This window comes from Panthera uncia, chromosome D4 (assembly GCF_023721935.1).
Source record: "Panthera uncia isolate 11264 chromosome D4, Puncia_PCG_1.0, whole genome shotgun sequence".
Taxonomy (NCBI): domain Eukaryota; kingdom Metazoa; phylum Chordata; class Mammalia; order Carnivora; family Felidae; genus Panthera; species Panthera uncia.
Genome location: NC_064807.1, coordinates 34,088,537 through 34,104,830, shown reverse-complemented (window position 1 = coordinate 34,104,830; position 16,294 = coordinate 34,088,537).

Genomic DNA, 16,294 nt, shown 5'->3' with positions numbered 1-16,294 from the left:
AAAGAGATAAACAATGTACTAAAAAGGCAGTAGTAATTAAGAAGGCATTTAAGGATTAATACAATATACTCTAATATTGTATGTCTCAGGGTAACCAAATCAGACCTAATTTAAACTTTGAAGGCTGCAATTAGCAAAAATTTCTACTAATAAGCAAAATCCTTTGAAATTTCTTGTTTTATTTCTAGAGAGGAAATATGAAGTCTTGTTGAAGACCATTCAGGAAATAAATTGTCAGGTCCAGATGGTTATTCAATAGTGTTGCATAAGGAAAAAAAAATGACACTGGAATTCATTTCCTTTATCAGTCGTGCTTATAATCAGTTCTTGTTTTAAGAGCTTCTTCCGTTTTCCATGAGTGAGACCTGAGGGTGTATTATTCAAAAGCACTTAGCTTTGACAAAGCAAACTATTATTTGAGTTTGAGGATCTATGAGTCTAACTCTGATTTTGAAATGGAAAATGGACAAAAATTCGCCCATTTTCACAAGAATTTTGTTTTACTTCAGGTTGTTCTAATAATATATGTAGGTCATAAATTCTTATTTAGAAATATTTGCAAGTGTTTCATTTCTAAGGGAATGTTTTGTAAATTGCACCCCCCCCCAGACTACTTGCAGAAAAGTCATATGGGATGCTTCAACAAATGCAGACTTCCACTCCCCCTGGCACACCACAAATCTCTGAATAAGTATCTGGCTGACACAATGGAAATCTACATTTTGATAAGCACCACAAATGATTTAGAGGCATGCTAATATTTGACAACCAGCTTTCTAGACATTTGCCAGCATTTGCCAACTACTCTGAACTGGATAATTATCCAGCTATTGCTTGTAGGTGACTTGGTCTTCACTGCCAGCACTTGTATCCCTTCTCAAAATCCCTGGACTTTTAAACGAATTTGCTTTGAAAGATATAACTAGTTTATAAGAGTAGGCAATGTTACTACTGCATATAATTGAAAGAATAACTCCTTACATATTTTGCCACTGTATAACTTGAAATACATTAACATACACTACATCATGGCATTCATGGAAACGAGTAAGTGAGGGAGAGACAGTTTCACTGGTTCTGGCCATAGTACTCATAGACCCATTCAATACTTTATTAGAATACTGTTAAACACTGGGGCAATAGTCTGGCTCAGTCAGCAGAGCATGTGACTCTTGATCTCAGGGTTGTGAGTTCAAGCTCCACATTGGGTGTAGAGATTAAAAATAAAATCTTTTTTTAAAAAGATACTGTTAAGCACTATAAGAAAAGTAAAATGCCTGACTGGAAAGTGAGAATGAGAGAGGTTAATTATGAATGTTATATCTCAGAATGTATAGGGAAGTAATAGTATTGTAACAGGGTATGGAAATATTTGGATTTTTGATAGAGGTGCAAGAAGAAAAATTGACATAAGAGAAAAAAATTGTGGAATTTAGAAAAAGTGAGTTGGGGTTTATCACCTTGAGTAATCAGTTGTCAATGGATCACATGGGGGAAAGGGAGTGAAGAAGAAATCAAGCTATAAAGGAATCAGATTATAGAGCAATCTTAAAGGGCAGGCTAAGGACTTTGTGTCCCCTTGTGTTAGCACTTTGTGGGTAAACATGGAACATGTTTAAAAAGATGTGATGGGTATTATTTGGTTTTTAATAATACAAATACAAAAGTTTATCAGTAGTTCAAATGACCTATACCCAGGCCTTTTAGCTGATATTCATATACAACAATGTATCCATGGAAAGGGAGGGGAAGAATTAAGGGCAAAAAAGTGTGGAAGGAGAAATTGATATTGATCTTAATATTCTACTTAGATCATTCTGATAGATTAATATGAAAGATGAACTCAACAATCTCTTGCTTTTAGAATGACAATGTAATGTCATTCCTCCTCTGTAACGTAATGTAATGTCATTCTTCCTCCTGAAGAGGAAAGAAACTAGATCCAAGGATGAGGAACTACTGCAGTGGTATAGCTGAAATAGTTGAAATAAAATGAAGGCCTTAGCTAGAATAACAGAAACCAAAAAATAAGACTTGTGGAGGCTGACTTAACACAGTTTGTCAACTAAGTAAATACAAGGTCAATGACTTAAGATGTACATCCCATTGGTAGTAGTAGGAGTAGTCGGAGTAATATTTTGTTAATGTTTTTAAACATTGTCATTATTTTTATAAAATTGAGTTAACTTTACAATTGTAACTTTAAAAAAAAAAAAAGCAAAAATCACACAAATTCCTACCAGAGACCATATCCTAGAAGTTGAACATTCTCTCTTAGAAAAATGATCCAAATTACAGAAATGTATCAACTATGATTGGTTGATACAGCTTTTATCACTCTACACTGTGTCACAGACATATTTTTGTGTCAATCAAAATGTAATTATATCATCCTTTTGAGTGCATGATTGTACAATATACCATCTTACAAAGGTGCAATATTTTGATTAGCCAATCCATTACCAATGAACACTTTATTGCTTCCTCTCTTTTTGATGTTATGAATACAGCTTCAGTTATCATTTCCATACATATATATTTCTTTGGTATGAATGCTTAGATGTAGAATTTTTGTTCCAAAGAGTATACACATTTGACATGTGGATCACTATTGAATAACCCCATTCCACAAAACTTATACCAGGTTAATTGACAACAGTATTTTATTTTTTGCATACACAGCACTTGCTCCTTTATAACTTGAGAAGATGAATGATTTTGGTTTCTTCATACTTTATACCTTTCCTCATTTTGGAGTTAATATCCATACTTTGGCTATTAAAACAAGTAAAAAATAAACATTTGAAAGATGGTAAATCACTTCAATCAAATTACCAGTCAAATTCTCTGTAATATGCTCCCTGGAATTTTGATAGGCAAAGTTCCTAGTTTACCTCAGGACTTTGAAAGAAATATTTCCTTTAAATAATCAAATGATTATTTGAAGACACTTATATTAATATCCTTAATGTAATCTAGGGAAAAAAAGGGATAACAATAAATTCAAAGAGTACAATTTTGGGTGAGTTACATGTGAGATGTAGGGGTGTGGCTGAAAGAGAATGGGCCTTGACACCCCAGACCTAACTTTGAAGCTTTGTCCCATCCAGTACCTGAGGACCCCTGGGTAACATATTTGACTTCATGGAATCACAACATCTCCTGAGTATTTAGGGTCTCCTAGAAGTCAGAAAACCAGAGTGCTAGAACATGGTAAGAATCTGATCAACGTAGTTTTCCTTCTTCCATGTTCTTTTTTTTTTTTTTTAAGATTTTATTTTTAAGTAAGCTCTGCACCCAGTGTTGAGGATCAGTCTCACAGCACTGAGGTCAATTGTCACAGGTTCTACCGACTGAGTCAGCGAGGCACCCCTCCTTCTTCCATGTTCTATAACAGTGGCAACATATATATTTTTTGATATTAAATGAAAAATCTATTTTGTCTACTCACTAGAAATGTTCTACTCTGATGTAATCTTGTACAGCCACTATTTTTCAAGTGTATACAGTTCAAACAGACTAGATAGATAAATTAGTGAATACCGTAAATCTTTATCTCATTTGTAAGTCCATCAATTACTTATGGACTTTAAATAACCCATCCTAGGGTTTTTATCCATAACTGGAAAGTTGGCCATTCATCTTTTTGAATCAGAACACTATTTTCTATAGTTGTCAACCTCTGAATTATTCTTTCTCTCTCTCTCCCTCCCTCCATCCTTGCCTCCTTCCCACCCCCACTCTTTCTCTCTTTCTTACATGTGCATTATTTTGCATAACTCTGCTTAATATAAACAAACATATGCACAAAAGAGAAGAGTGACACTGATTACTGGCTCATGTATAAGAATTTGAGTATATAACAGGTTTTAAGTAATTGCAATAAATTCAATTTTAAAATATAATTTTCTATACTTAAGACTGATGGAGAAAACTTGTTTTGTGTGTGCTTACACAGCTCTAATGTGCTCTAGTTTCAGGAATCTAAAGGTTACCAGTTACAAAAGCTTTCTGAAATAGAAGGTTTCTCATTAATATACAACAAAGGTAGAAAGTACTTGTTCACTGATTTTTAATCAGTTTATGACATGGACTGCAAGGCTCCTTCAAAAGGAGATTCTGCTTGACTAGCAGTACATTAGCAGTAATCCAGTGATCTGTCCATGCATTAAGGATACAATTTATTTTTCTACTGATCAGTTCTTTTCCTAGTAAAATGAATTGTCTGACTTTGGATGGAACTGTCTAACAAAAGAGCTTTGTAGATGAAATTGACAGACCTTATAGGTTCAGTTTAGTTTGAATGCTTAAATTAGAAGCCCTTGTATTAGGATTAAAATGGGAAAAGCACTGATCTAATTGCATGTCCGAGAAGATATGTCAAATTTGGTTTCCTATGAGCATTAAATTCTAGCTTAGTTCATAAATGCAGTTAATATATGAGAAGAGATTCTTTAAAGCTAAAGAAATATTAGAAGTAGATTCTCCCCACTCTCTTCTTCAGAAAAAAAATTCTTATATGTCAGTATCAATAATTAAGCCTTAATAGCAATTACTAAGCTCATAAGTGGTTATCACTACCAACAATCATTTCTGCATATGCTAATGGTTAGTACATACACCTCTTTCATTATTTTAATTTTAATTTTAAACACAGGCTATGTAAGAAACTCTACAGACAGTTTGTAGCTTGTCTTCTCATTAGATATATAGTTTTCTCTTTATTACCCATGTGAGTAAATGTTTTTATGCATCTACAAAGATACAGTCTATTTAAAATCAGTTATTAGTATACTCGGGAGTAATGTAAATAAAAACTCTTTCAGTGAAAGGCATGATATAATATCTGTAAAGGATGAGTATCTGTGAGAAAATTTATAAAACTTTATCATCAAAATTACCCAAACCTAGCTACTACACTACTAACAAAATTAACTTAATTTTGCATATGAAACTTTGCTTTTAACATCTAAAGTATGAGTTCAGTCAGCTGCTACAACTATTAATCAAAACCATTAGAAGAGAATGGGAAGTATTTTACTGATGTAATATATATATATATATATATATATATATATATGTAGATAAATAGATATATATAATATAATATTATATATATATATATTCTCACTTAAATCAGTTTTATGCAACATTCATTGTTACTTTACCAGTGAATAAATTAAAAATCAAATTCTGGTCTTAGTTGTAATTTTGATATGAAAGAATAAGAGAAAGAAAGATATTCTGGTTATAATACCCATTTTTTTTCTTATGCAAACTGATTGGTGACATTTATTAATATAGGCAATATTGGTGTAGGGATTTTTTAGGGGATGAAGTATAATTCTGAAAAAAAAAAAAGGATAACTCTGTTTAACTTGTGTTTGAGCTATCTATAAGGGGACAGATAAAGAAGCTAAATTGATAATTGTTTCTAACACTCTGGGTTGATTTTTATTTTAAAACCTATTTTATTGAGATGATGTTGTCACTTTTTTTTTTTTTTTGCTTACATTGAAATATCTATGTCCTAACTATTTTTATAAAATCAAGTTTATTAATATACTTAATAAATTCATTCATAGATATTTTTAATGGTTGCATTTTACCTTTATATATTATTTAGTATAATTTTCTAATCCTGTTTCAAAATAAGTATTTCCCTTCCATGATATTGCTGAGTACTGCAGTGATGGAAAGAAAGAAGTGGATTAATGATATCAACCCATTCCAATATTTAATTTCAGTTCAAGCTTTTGATTATTATACATTTGCTAGTTATAATATGTAATTCATAAACATACCTGTTAGCTTGTTTTTTAATATAAAATTTTGCTATTTTTACATCCCCAAATTAGATAGGAATTACGGTATGTGAGTTTTTTACAAAATAACTCAACTCACAAATAAAGGGAAAAAGTAAATTCGGTTGTTGTCTTGGTTAAAGAGGGTGAGATGTATTGATCTTTATGATAATAACTTCAGTAGAAATGCTCACAACTAAATGTCTTTGCTCCCAAGTCCTCCGCAGTCAAGTGAGAGAAAAATGTGTATATAGAAAACTATGGACAAGGTAGACTACAATGAGCATCATGTGAAAGACACCAAAATCCAAGTGGTTTTAATGCCTTGGAGCAGTCCCATCTGTAAATTAACTCATGTAATTCTAAAAAAGGACACGTCTTCAGTAGACATGTGTGGTCTAGTCACTTTGGACATTTTGCTTTGTCTTTTTGGAATGTTACTTTGTGTGGAGCATATTGTCCTTACATAAAGAATCTATTGAAGTGGTGATTGAAAATATTTTCCCAACCTTTTCACACTGATCTATTCAGATATTTTGACAGAGGACGAAAACACTATTGCTTCATATGGTGTTAAATAATAAGGAATACCATAACAAAACTCAGCTCTCCTATCCTTGTTGATGGTTTTCTCCATACGTTATTGTGTATTTATAGCACAGACTGTTTTCTCTTAAGGAGAAGCCTATTGCTGTTGTAGCAGTAATGTGGTGCAAATAAACTCATGATTACATTCCTTCGGGAAATGCAGCTGCAGTTTTCCAATTTAACTACCTAAGGTATATATTTGAACAATTTTCTTTTTCTATTGCACATAGAGTTGAATGTCACTTTCATAATAATTAGATAATAGGTTTGTTTTGATCCTCCATAAGGAGGTTCAGTAATAACACATGTAAATACTGGAACTGAGACCTTACCTTCCTAGGCTTTCAAGATATTTTATAACTGTGTGAAGTATTAAGAATGCTACGGTTCTTTACTCTCAAAGAGAAGAATACCATTTTGTAATTTCTTATGTAGAATAGCAATATTTGACTACTTTTGTAAAATCAGGCATTGATATCCTTTAAATTAGATCAAGAATTATATAGATACTATGTATATGTTGTATGTGTGTTTTGCTGAGTGTTTTTGTGTATTGTATTGTGCTATATTGTATTTGTGTATTGTATATTGTATCTGTGTATTGCTAGTTAGTATTAAAAACTCTTAAAATCTACAAAAACTTGAGAGTTCACATAGATCCACCATTGCACCAGAGCATGAACCCCTCAAAATAACTTAGCTGTTCAATACCTTAGGTGACACAAACATTCTGATCTCCTGATTGTCACAGGGCCTTTCTTTCTCCTTCCCATCCTTCCCCATTTCTCTTCTGTCTCTCCCTCCTTCCTTTCTTCCCTTGCTTCCTTTCTTTTTACCTTAGACTATTAAAATATAAATCATGTCATATCACCGTTCTCTTTCAAAATTTAGAGTATGCCTGGCTAGTACTGTTGGCAAGATGAATAGTGATGAACAAGGCAGACATGTTTTTTTTTTTTTTTTTTTTTTCCTGTATCATGGAGCTTGCATTGCTGGAAACACAAATGTAAACAAATAAACCCAAATATACATATTCTGTGTTGGGAGAGTAAGCCGTACGTATTCCACATTATCTAATGGTGCCGTGGCTTGATAGAATTGTTACAAGAGTAGTCATTATTTGTCAGTAGAAAACAAGATTGCTTCTATAGTGAAGCATTAAAAAGATATGCTTTGAAAAACATTTGAAAAAGAGTGAGATAAGACTGAATACAATGTATTAGTTTTAAAATATACAGTTTAGGAGTGGCCTGGGTGGCTCAGTCAGTTAAGCATCCGACTTCAGCCCAGGTCATGATCTCACAGTCCGTGAGTTCGAGCCCCGCATCGGGCTCTGTGCTGACAGCTCAGAGCCTGCAACCTGCTTCAGATTCTGTGTCTCCCTCTGTCTGACCACCCCCCCCCCCGTTTATTCTCTGTCTCTCTCTATCTCAAAAATAAATACACATTGAAAATAATTTTTAAATATACAGTTTAATTTATTTGAAACACTGGTTTTTAAAGTACTATTTTCTGGTTACTGGACAGTATTTTTATTTCTTTTTTTATTTCTTTTTTTATAGTTTTTTTTTTTTTTTTGAGAGACAGAGAGCACATGTGATCCAGGAGGGGTAAAGAGAGAGAGAGAGAGAGAGAGAGAGAGAGAGAATATCTTAAGCAGGCTCCATGCCCAGTGCAGGGCCCACCATGGGGCTTGACATGAAGCTTGATCTCAAGACTGAGATCATGACCTGAGCCAAAATCATGGGTCAGACACTCAACCAACTGACTGAACCATCCAGGAGTCCCATGGACAGTATTTTTACACAACTAGTTTTAATTATTGTTTATGTATTATGGAGTCTTAATTAGAAAATGGTGTGCATAGAAGTGAGAAAGGGACTGACTCATCTTGATTCTTTATAAACCATCTGGACAACCTCACAGTGAAAATATATAGCATTTAATATATACATTTAATATTTAATTTAGGCCCCTACATATAGGAAAATTGTTTAATATATGAGTGCTTGAATAAAGAAACAATGACCCTGAATGATATATTGGATCAGATGGACTTGACAGATATATTTAGAACTCTGCATCCCAAAGCAACAGAATGTACTTTCTTCTAGAGTGCACATGGAACATTCTCCAAGATAGATCACATACTGGGTTACAAAACAGCCCTTAATAAGTATAAAATAAATGAGATGATACCATACACACTTTCAGACCATAATGCTATAAAACTTGAAATCAACCACAGGAAAAAGTCTGGAAAACCTCCAAAAGCATGGAGGTTAAAGAATACCCTACTATAGAATGAATGGGTCACCCAGGAAAGAAATTTAAAAGAGAAGAAATTTCTAGAGAAGAAATTTTAAAAAATGTAGGAAACAAAAGGAAATGAAAATACAACAATCCAAACGCTTTGGGATGCAGCGAAGGCAGTCCTGAGAGGAAAATACATTGCAATCCAGGCCAACTCAAGAAACAAGAAAAATCCCAAATACAAAATCTAACAGCACACCTTAAGGAAATAGAAGCAGAACAGAAAAGACACCCCAAACCCAGCAGAAGAAGAGAAACAATAAACATCAGAACAGAAATAAACAACATAGAATCTAAAACAAACAAACAAACAAAACTGTAGAGCAGATCAATGAAATGAAGAGTTGGTTTTTTGAAAAAAATAAACAAAATTGATTAACCTCTAGCCAGGTTTCTCAAAAAGAAAAGGGAGAGGACCCAAACAGTAAAATCATGAATGAAAATGGAATTATTACAACCAATCCCTCAGAAATACAAGCAATTATCAGGGAATACTCTGAAAAATTATATGCCAATAAACTGGACAACCTGGAAGAAATGGACAAATTCCTAAGCACCCACCCACTTTCAAAATCAAACAGGAAGAAATAGGAAATTTGAATAGACCCATAACCAGCGAAGAAATTGAATCAGTTATCAAAAATCTCCCAACAAATAAGAGTCCAGGACCAGATGGCTTCCCTGGGGAATTCTAACAGACATTTAAAGCAGAGATAATACCTATCCTTCTCAAGCTGTTCCAAAAAATAGAAAGGGAAGGAAAACTTCCAGACTCATTCTATGAAGCCAGCATTACTTTGATTCCCAAAGCAGACAGAGACCCAGCAAAAAAAGAGAACTACAGGCCAATATCCCTGATGAATATGGATGCAAAAATTCTCAATAAGATACTAGCAAAGTATCCCACCATGATCAAGTGGGATTCATTCCTGGGCTTCAGGGCTGGTTCAGTATTCACAAATCAATCAATGTGATACATCACATTAATAAAAGAAAAGTTAAGAACCATATGATCCTGTCAATCGATGTAGAAAAAAAAATTGACAAAATACAGCATCCTTTGTGTGTGTGTGTGTGTTTGTGTGTGGTTTTTTTTGTTAGCATCTTTTCTTAATAAAGACCCTTGAGAGTGTCGGGATAGAAGGAACATACTTAAACATCATAAAAGCCATTTATGAAAATCCCACAGCTAATATCCTCAATAGGAAAAAACTGAGAGCTTTCCCCCTGAGATCAGGAACACGACAGGGATGTCCACTCTCACTGCTGGTGGTTAACACAGTGTTGGAAGTTCTAGCATCAGCAATCAGACAACAAGAGGAAATCAAAGCATCAAAATGGGCAAAGATGAAGTCAAGCTTTCACTTTTTGCAGATAACATGATACTATACATGGAAAACCCGACATATTCCACCAAAAGTCTGCTGGAACTGGTACAGGAATTCAGAAAAGTCGCAGTATACAAAATCAATGTACAGAAATCAGTTGCATTCTTATACACTAATAATGAAGCAACAGAAAGACAAATAAAGAAACTGATCCCATTCACAATTGCACCGAGAAGCATAAAGTACTTAGGAATAAACCTAAACAAAGATGTAAAAGATCTGTATACTGAAAACTATAGGAAGCTTAAAAAGGAAATTGAAGAAGATATAAAGAAATGGAAAAACATTCCATGCTCATAGATTGGAAGAATAAATATTGTTGGAATGTCAATACTACCCAAAGCTATTTACACATTCAATGCAATCCCAATCAAAATTGCACCAGCATTCTATTCAAAGCTAGAACAAGCAATCCTAAAATTTGTATGGAACCACAAAAGACCCCGAATAGCCAAAGTAATATTGAAGAAGAAAACCAAAGCAGGAGGCATCATAATCCCAGACTTTAGCCTCTACTACAAATCTGTAATCATCAAAACAACATGGTATTGGGACAAAAACAGACACATAGATCAATGGAATAGAGTAGAGACTCCAGAATTGGCCCCACAAAAGTATGGCCAACTAAATCTTTGACAAAGCAGGAAAGAGTATCCAATGGAAAAAAGACAGTCTCTTTAACAAATGGTGCTGGGAGAACTGGACAGCAACATGCAGAAGATTGAAACTAGACCACTTTCTCACACCATTCACAAAAACAAACTCAAAATGGATAAAGGACCTGAATGTGAGACAGGAAACCATCAAAACCCTAGAGGAGAAAGCAGGAAAAAAACCTCTCTGACCTCAACTGCGGCAATTTATTACTTGACACATCTCCAAAGGCAAGGGAATTAAAAGCAAAAATGAACTATTGGGACGTCATGAAAATAAAAATCTTCTGCACTACAAAGGAAACAATCAGCAAAACTAAAAGGCAACCAATGGAATGGGAAAAGATATTTGCAAATGACATATCAGACAAAGGACTAGTATCCAAAATCTATAAAGAACTCACCAAACTCCACACCTGAAAAACAAATAATCCAGTGAAGAAATGGGCAGAAGACATGAATAGACACTTCTCTAAAGAAGACATCCAGAGACTACTTGGCCATGAGAAAGAATGAAATATGGCCTTTTGTAGCAATGTGGATAGAACTGGAGAGTGTTATGCTAAGTGAAATAAATCATACAGAGAAAGACAGATACCATATGTTTTCATTCTTATGTGAATCCTGAGAAACTTAACAGAAGACCATGGGGGAAGGGAAGGGGAAAAAAGTTACAGAGAGGGAAGGAGGCAAACCATAGAGACTCTTAAAAACTGTGAATAAACTGGGGATTGATGGGGAGTGGAAGGGAGGGGAGGGTGGTGATGGGCACTGAGGAGGGCACCTGTTGGGATGAGCACTGGGTGTTGTATGGAAACCAATTTGACAGTAAATTTCATATTAAAAAATAATAATATATTAGTGTTTGGATTTTTTTTTGAGAGAGAGAGAGATCACATGGACATGAGAGCACAAGCAGGAGAGAGGCAGCATCAGAGAGAGATTCTTAAGCAGGCTCTATGCCTTGGTCTTAGGACCCTGAGATCATGACCTCAGCTGAAATCAGGAGAGCAGACAATTAACTGACTGAGCCACCCAAGTGCTCCTGGATTTTTCTTTTTCTTTTTTCTTTATTTCTCTTTTTCTTTCTTTCTCTTTCTTTCTTTCTTTCTTTCTTTCTTTCTTTTTCTTCCTTTCTTGTTTATTTTTGAGGGAGAGAGACAGAGAGAGACTGCAAGTGGGGGAGGGACAGAGAGAGGGGAGGGAGGGGAGACACAGAATCCAAAGCAGGCTCCAGGCTCTAAGCTGTCAGCACAGAGCCCAACGCAGGGCTCAAACTCATGGACCGTGAGATCATGACCTGAGCCAAAGTCAGATGCTTAATTGATGGAGCCACCCAGGTGCCCCTGCATTTTGCTTTTTAAAGTAAGAAATTATATTTTTGGGGGAAAGTTGTAAGATAATACTTTAGCAACAAAACTGGAGAGTAGATAATTATCTGAATAAGACATGATTTCCCTCTGAAGCTGTTAATGAAGTTTTTTAAAAGTCTTAGTTATTGGGGCATGTTGTTAGCACTTAACATGCCAAACAAACGAAAGGCAAATTCCCATCTATGTTAAATTAAAATGCAATATATTTTAAAATGAACATTTAGGGCTTTGTTTTTTAATTGCTCTAGATATTCTAATTTGGTTGGGTAGGTTGCTTCTTTGACATAATGCTGAAATTACTGTCATTAAATGAAAAGATAGCAGAACCTGTAACACGCAAAAGAATTGTTATGATCTTGGAAAAATAATGTTGGAAGTCTTCTGGAAACAAATAATTTGGCAAGATGCAAAAGGAAATTAAGCATGAAAGTCAAATGGGTTCCACTTTCCTGGATTAAATATGTAACAGAAATCAAGTCCCATCCTCTCTTTAGGTCATGGAGACATGTCCCACCACATTATATAGTTCACTGCCCAATTAAGTGCTTTATGGAGGGCTTGTAGATTTGCCATACTTTAAAGCATACAGTATCAACCACTATCAAAGGGAGGATATGGCCCATTGTTTTGTGGCAGTATGGCAAGCCTTATGGTCTTAGGTCAATGTGTGCTCTAAATGTCTTCCATGTAGTATGTTAAAAAAATAAAATAATATTGCCAAAAAAAAATAAGGATTAAGTTCTCGGCAAACTGTAATTTTAGTTAGTTATTTTCTAGAGTGCAAAACTTTGAAATCATAGATAATTTGTCTCGTTTTTTATTGTTGATCATCTTTATATCATTTTATTATTTTTTCTATTGTCATGAAATAGCTGAAAATCAGATATTTTGCACAAATTATTTTCTAAGTACCTATCATATTTCAGGCTCTCTACTAGTTTTCTGAGATTCAGCATTATTAATCAACAGAGATGCCATTTGTTGAGTGCACACTAGACATAAAACATGCTAAATTCTTGGCAAACTGCTCTCATTTCTATATTCTAGACTTTATTTGTTTTTAGAGAATATTGAGGTTCACCAAAAAATTGATGGGAAAGTAGAGTTAATGTATACACTATGTATCCATGAATGTCATGTAGTTGGAATAATATAGTAAGTACATTGGCTTTCTTCACTTACGAATTTGTATATAAGATTCCTCCAGGTCTTCCTCATAGCTTGATTGTTTATTTTTTGTTAGCAATGAATAATATCTCATTGTCTGGATGTACAGTTTATTTATCCATTCACCTACTGAGGGGCGTCTTGGTTGCTTCCAAATTTCAGAAATTATGAACAAGGCTGCTTTAAAAAGTTATATGCAGGTTTATATGTGGATACATTTTTCAACTTATTTGAATAAATAGTAAGGAGTTCAGCTGCTGTATCATCTGGAAGAATATGTTTACTTGTATAAAAAATGGCCAACTGATCCTCCAAAGTGTCTGCACCATTCTGGATTCCCACCAGCAGTGAATATAGATTCTGTTTCCCCACATCTTCACCTGCATCTGTCACTGCTATTGTTTTGCATTTTCACCGATCTAATAGGTTTGTAGAGGTAGTTAATTGTTTTAATTAGCAAACCTCTAAAGACACATGCTGTTGAACATCTTTTTATATACCCATATTCTACCTATATACCCTCTGATAAAGTGTCTGTGTAGATCCTTTATCAGTTTTTACTAAAGTTGTTAATTTTATTATTGTTGAGTGTTTAGACATCTGTGAATGTTTTGGGTAACAGTTATTAGATATGTCTTTTGCAATAGTTTCTCTCTGTGGCTTGTCTTCTCATTCACTTGATTATTTAGTTTTTAGAACAGTGCTGTAAAGTGAGTGTTATGATCCCCATTTTAAAGGTAAGGAAAATTAGAGAGTTTTGAATAAGTATCTCTATCTCAGAGGGACTGAGCAAACTTATCAGATAACTAGAATATATACACAAGCTTCATTTAAAAAATAAAAACTTAATTATTTATGCAAAAGTATCATTCTTAAATATATAAACATCCTCATTTTAAACCAAACTTTATGAAATAATTTAAGGATTTCTTAAAGTCGTTGCTATGACTAATTTTGTCTTAGGCTTTATTATAGGGATACCTTTAGATTCAGTTAAAGGGAGTAAGTAATTTATTATATACTTAGCAACAAGCCTAATGTGTATATGCATGTTACATATTTGTGTGTGTGCAGATCTTAGTTGACAATATCTTGCTTTTGCCATTGCACCTGCCTCTAGCCAGCCTCCTAATAAGATTATTTTAACCTGCTGAGAACCAAATAGATAACCAAATGTGGGGATAGAGAACTTTGGTATGAATAATATTTTTTATCATTAACAAAAGAGTTTTGTACAATTTATTTAGATGCTCAGGTGCTATTTTTTTGTTTATTTCTGTTTCTTAATAGTGTTTATAATGGATAAGTAATTACCAGTTAAATACAGTATTATTATGAATTTCTTATGCTTTGTGTGTCTGTGTGTATAATTTATTTGGAAGTATATACTTAGACATATGTGTATAAATATAATTAACACATTGCTCATATTGAAATCATTACTTATCTCAAGCATTAACTTTTTTTGAAGAGTATTAAGCATGCTACTGCTCATCATGAAATTATACATGCCACATTTTAGTATTCTTATAAATTCTCACTCCTACTGCAAATATTAAGATTAGGGGACAATAGGGTTATTAAAAATTTTCCAGTGCTATTACCTGCCTACTTACATAGTATTGCAAAGAAGCATTATAATGTAGCCTGGGGTTGGATAAAAAGTGTATTCCTTAATAAGAATGAATTATCAGAACCAGCCCATTATTTTCAGCTGAAGTCTTTGATCTAAGACAGTGGCCTTGTAAGGTTTCAATTTTATAACCCTAACCTTCCTTTCATCATGTTCTAAGTGAGGTCTATAATATCTTAGCTACATCAAAGCAAAAGTAAGAAAGTTCATATATAATAAAAATTATCAAAAACACCATTTAAATAAGTCTTCTATGAAAATAATAGATTTTAAGATTTTTATAAAGAAGCAAGAGGAGAAGTCTACTTTGTATTTATCACTTCAAATACCATGTCCTTAGTTAATAGCCCTTCATACCAAATCCCTTAAGGGGAAAAAAAATCCTGTAAGCATATCAAAGAGTGAAATGTCCATTTCAAAACTTTTATTTGGATTGCCACTTCCTTCCACTAATTTATAACATGGTATTGGAGTAAAAATTTTTTTCATGCTTTTTTGTATAGTTTCTAACTACAAAAACAGGTAAGTAGCCTACTAGCAAACTCATTTATAACGGAAGCTCAAGGCTGTTGATTGTTTTTTTTTTATGCTTCTCCAAACTAAAGGAACAGGTTTTTCTTTTGAATTTTGAATATATATATATATATTTTTTTTCTTTTTTTTCTAAATTTACTAAAGGAATTGCATATTTGCTAACTATAAACCATTGTTTTGTCTTTATGCACAATGAGGTTGGGGCAAGTTATAAGTGAAGGCAGGAGCTTTGATAGAGTCCGTATTGAACATTTATTTCCTCATGAAGGAGAAATTGTGGCTAGGAATGCAACTAAGCAAAAAAGTATTCAACACTTTAAAAGTGGTATTTTTTTTTTTTTTCTGGTCAAGAGGTAGAAAGTGTTATGGAGTAAATATTGAAATGCATATGTTGAAACCCCACCCCTCAATGTGATGGTATTAGGAGGGGAGGCTTCTGGAGGTAACTTAGATGACATTATAGGGTTAGAACTATCATAAATGAGGCTAGTACCCTTATATGAGTCCTGAGAGAGTTTGCTTGCTCTGCTCTCCACCATGTGATAACACAGTGGGATGTCTGCTGTCTGCAACTAGGGGAGGGCTCTCACTAGAACCTACCAGGCTGACATTCTGTTCAGCCCCCAGAACAGTGAGAAATAAACTTCTGTTCATACACCACCCAGTGTATGGTATTTTGGTACAGCAGCAGAAAATAAAAGACCTTGAATTTACTTTCAATAAGTTCAGTATTTGTCTCATTCCATCTAGGCAACAAAGGAGTTAGAGGGAACCTAGTAAGCTTATAGTCATTAACTTCCCCAGACTGTGATGTCAATAAACTGCAAACATTCTAACTTTC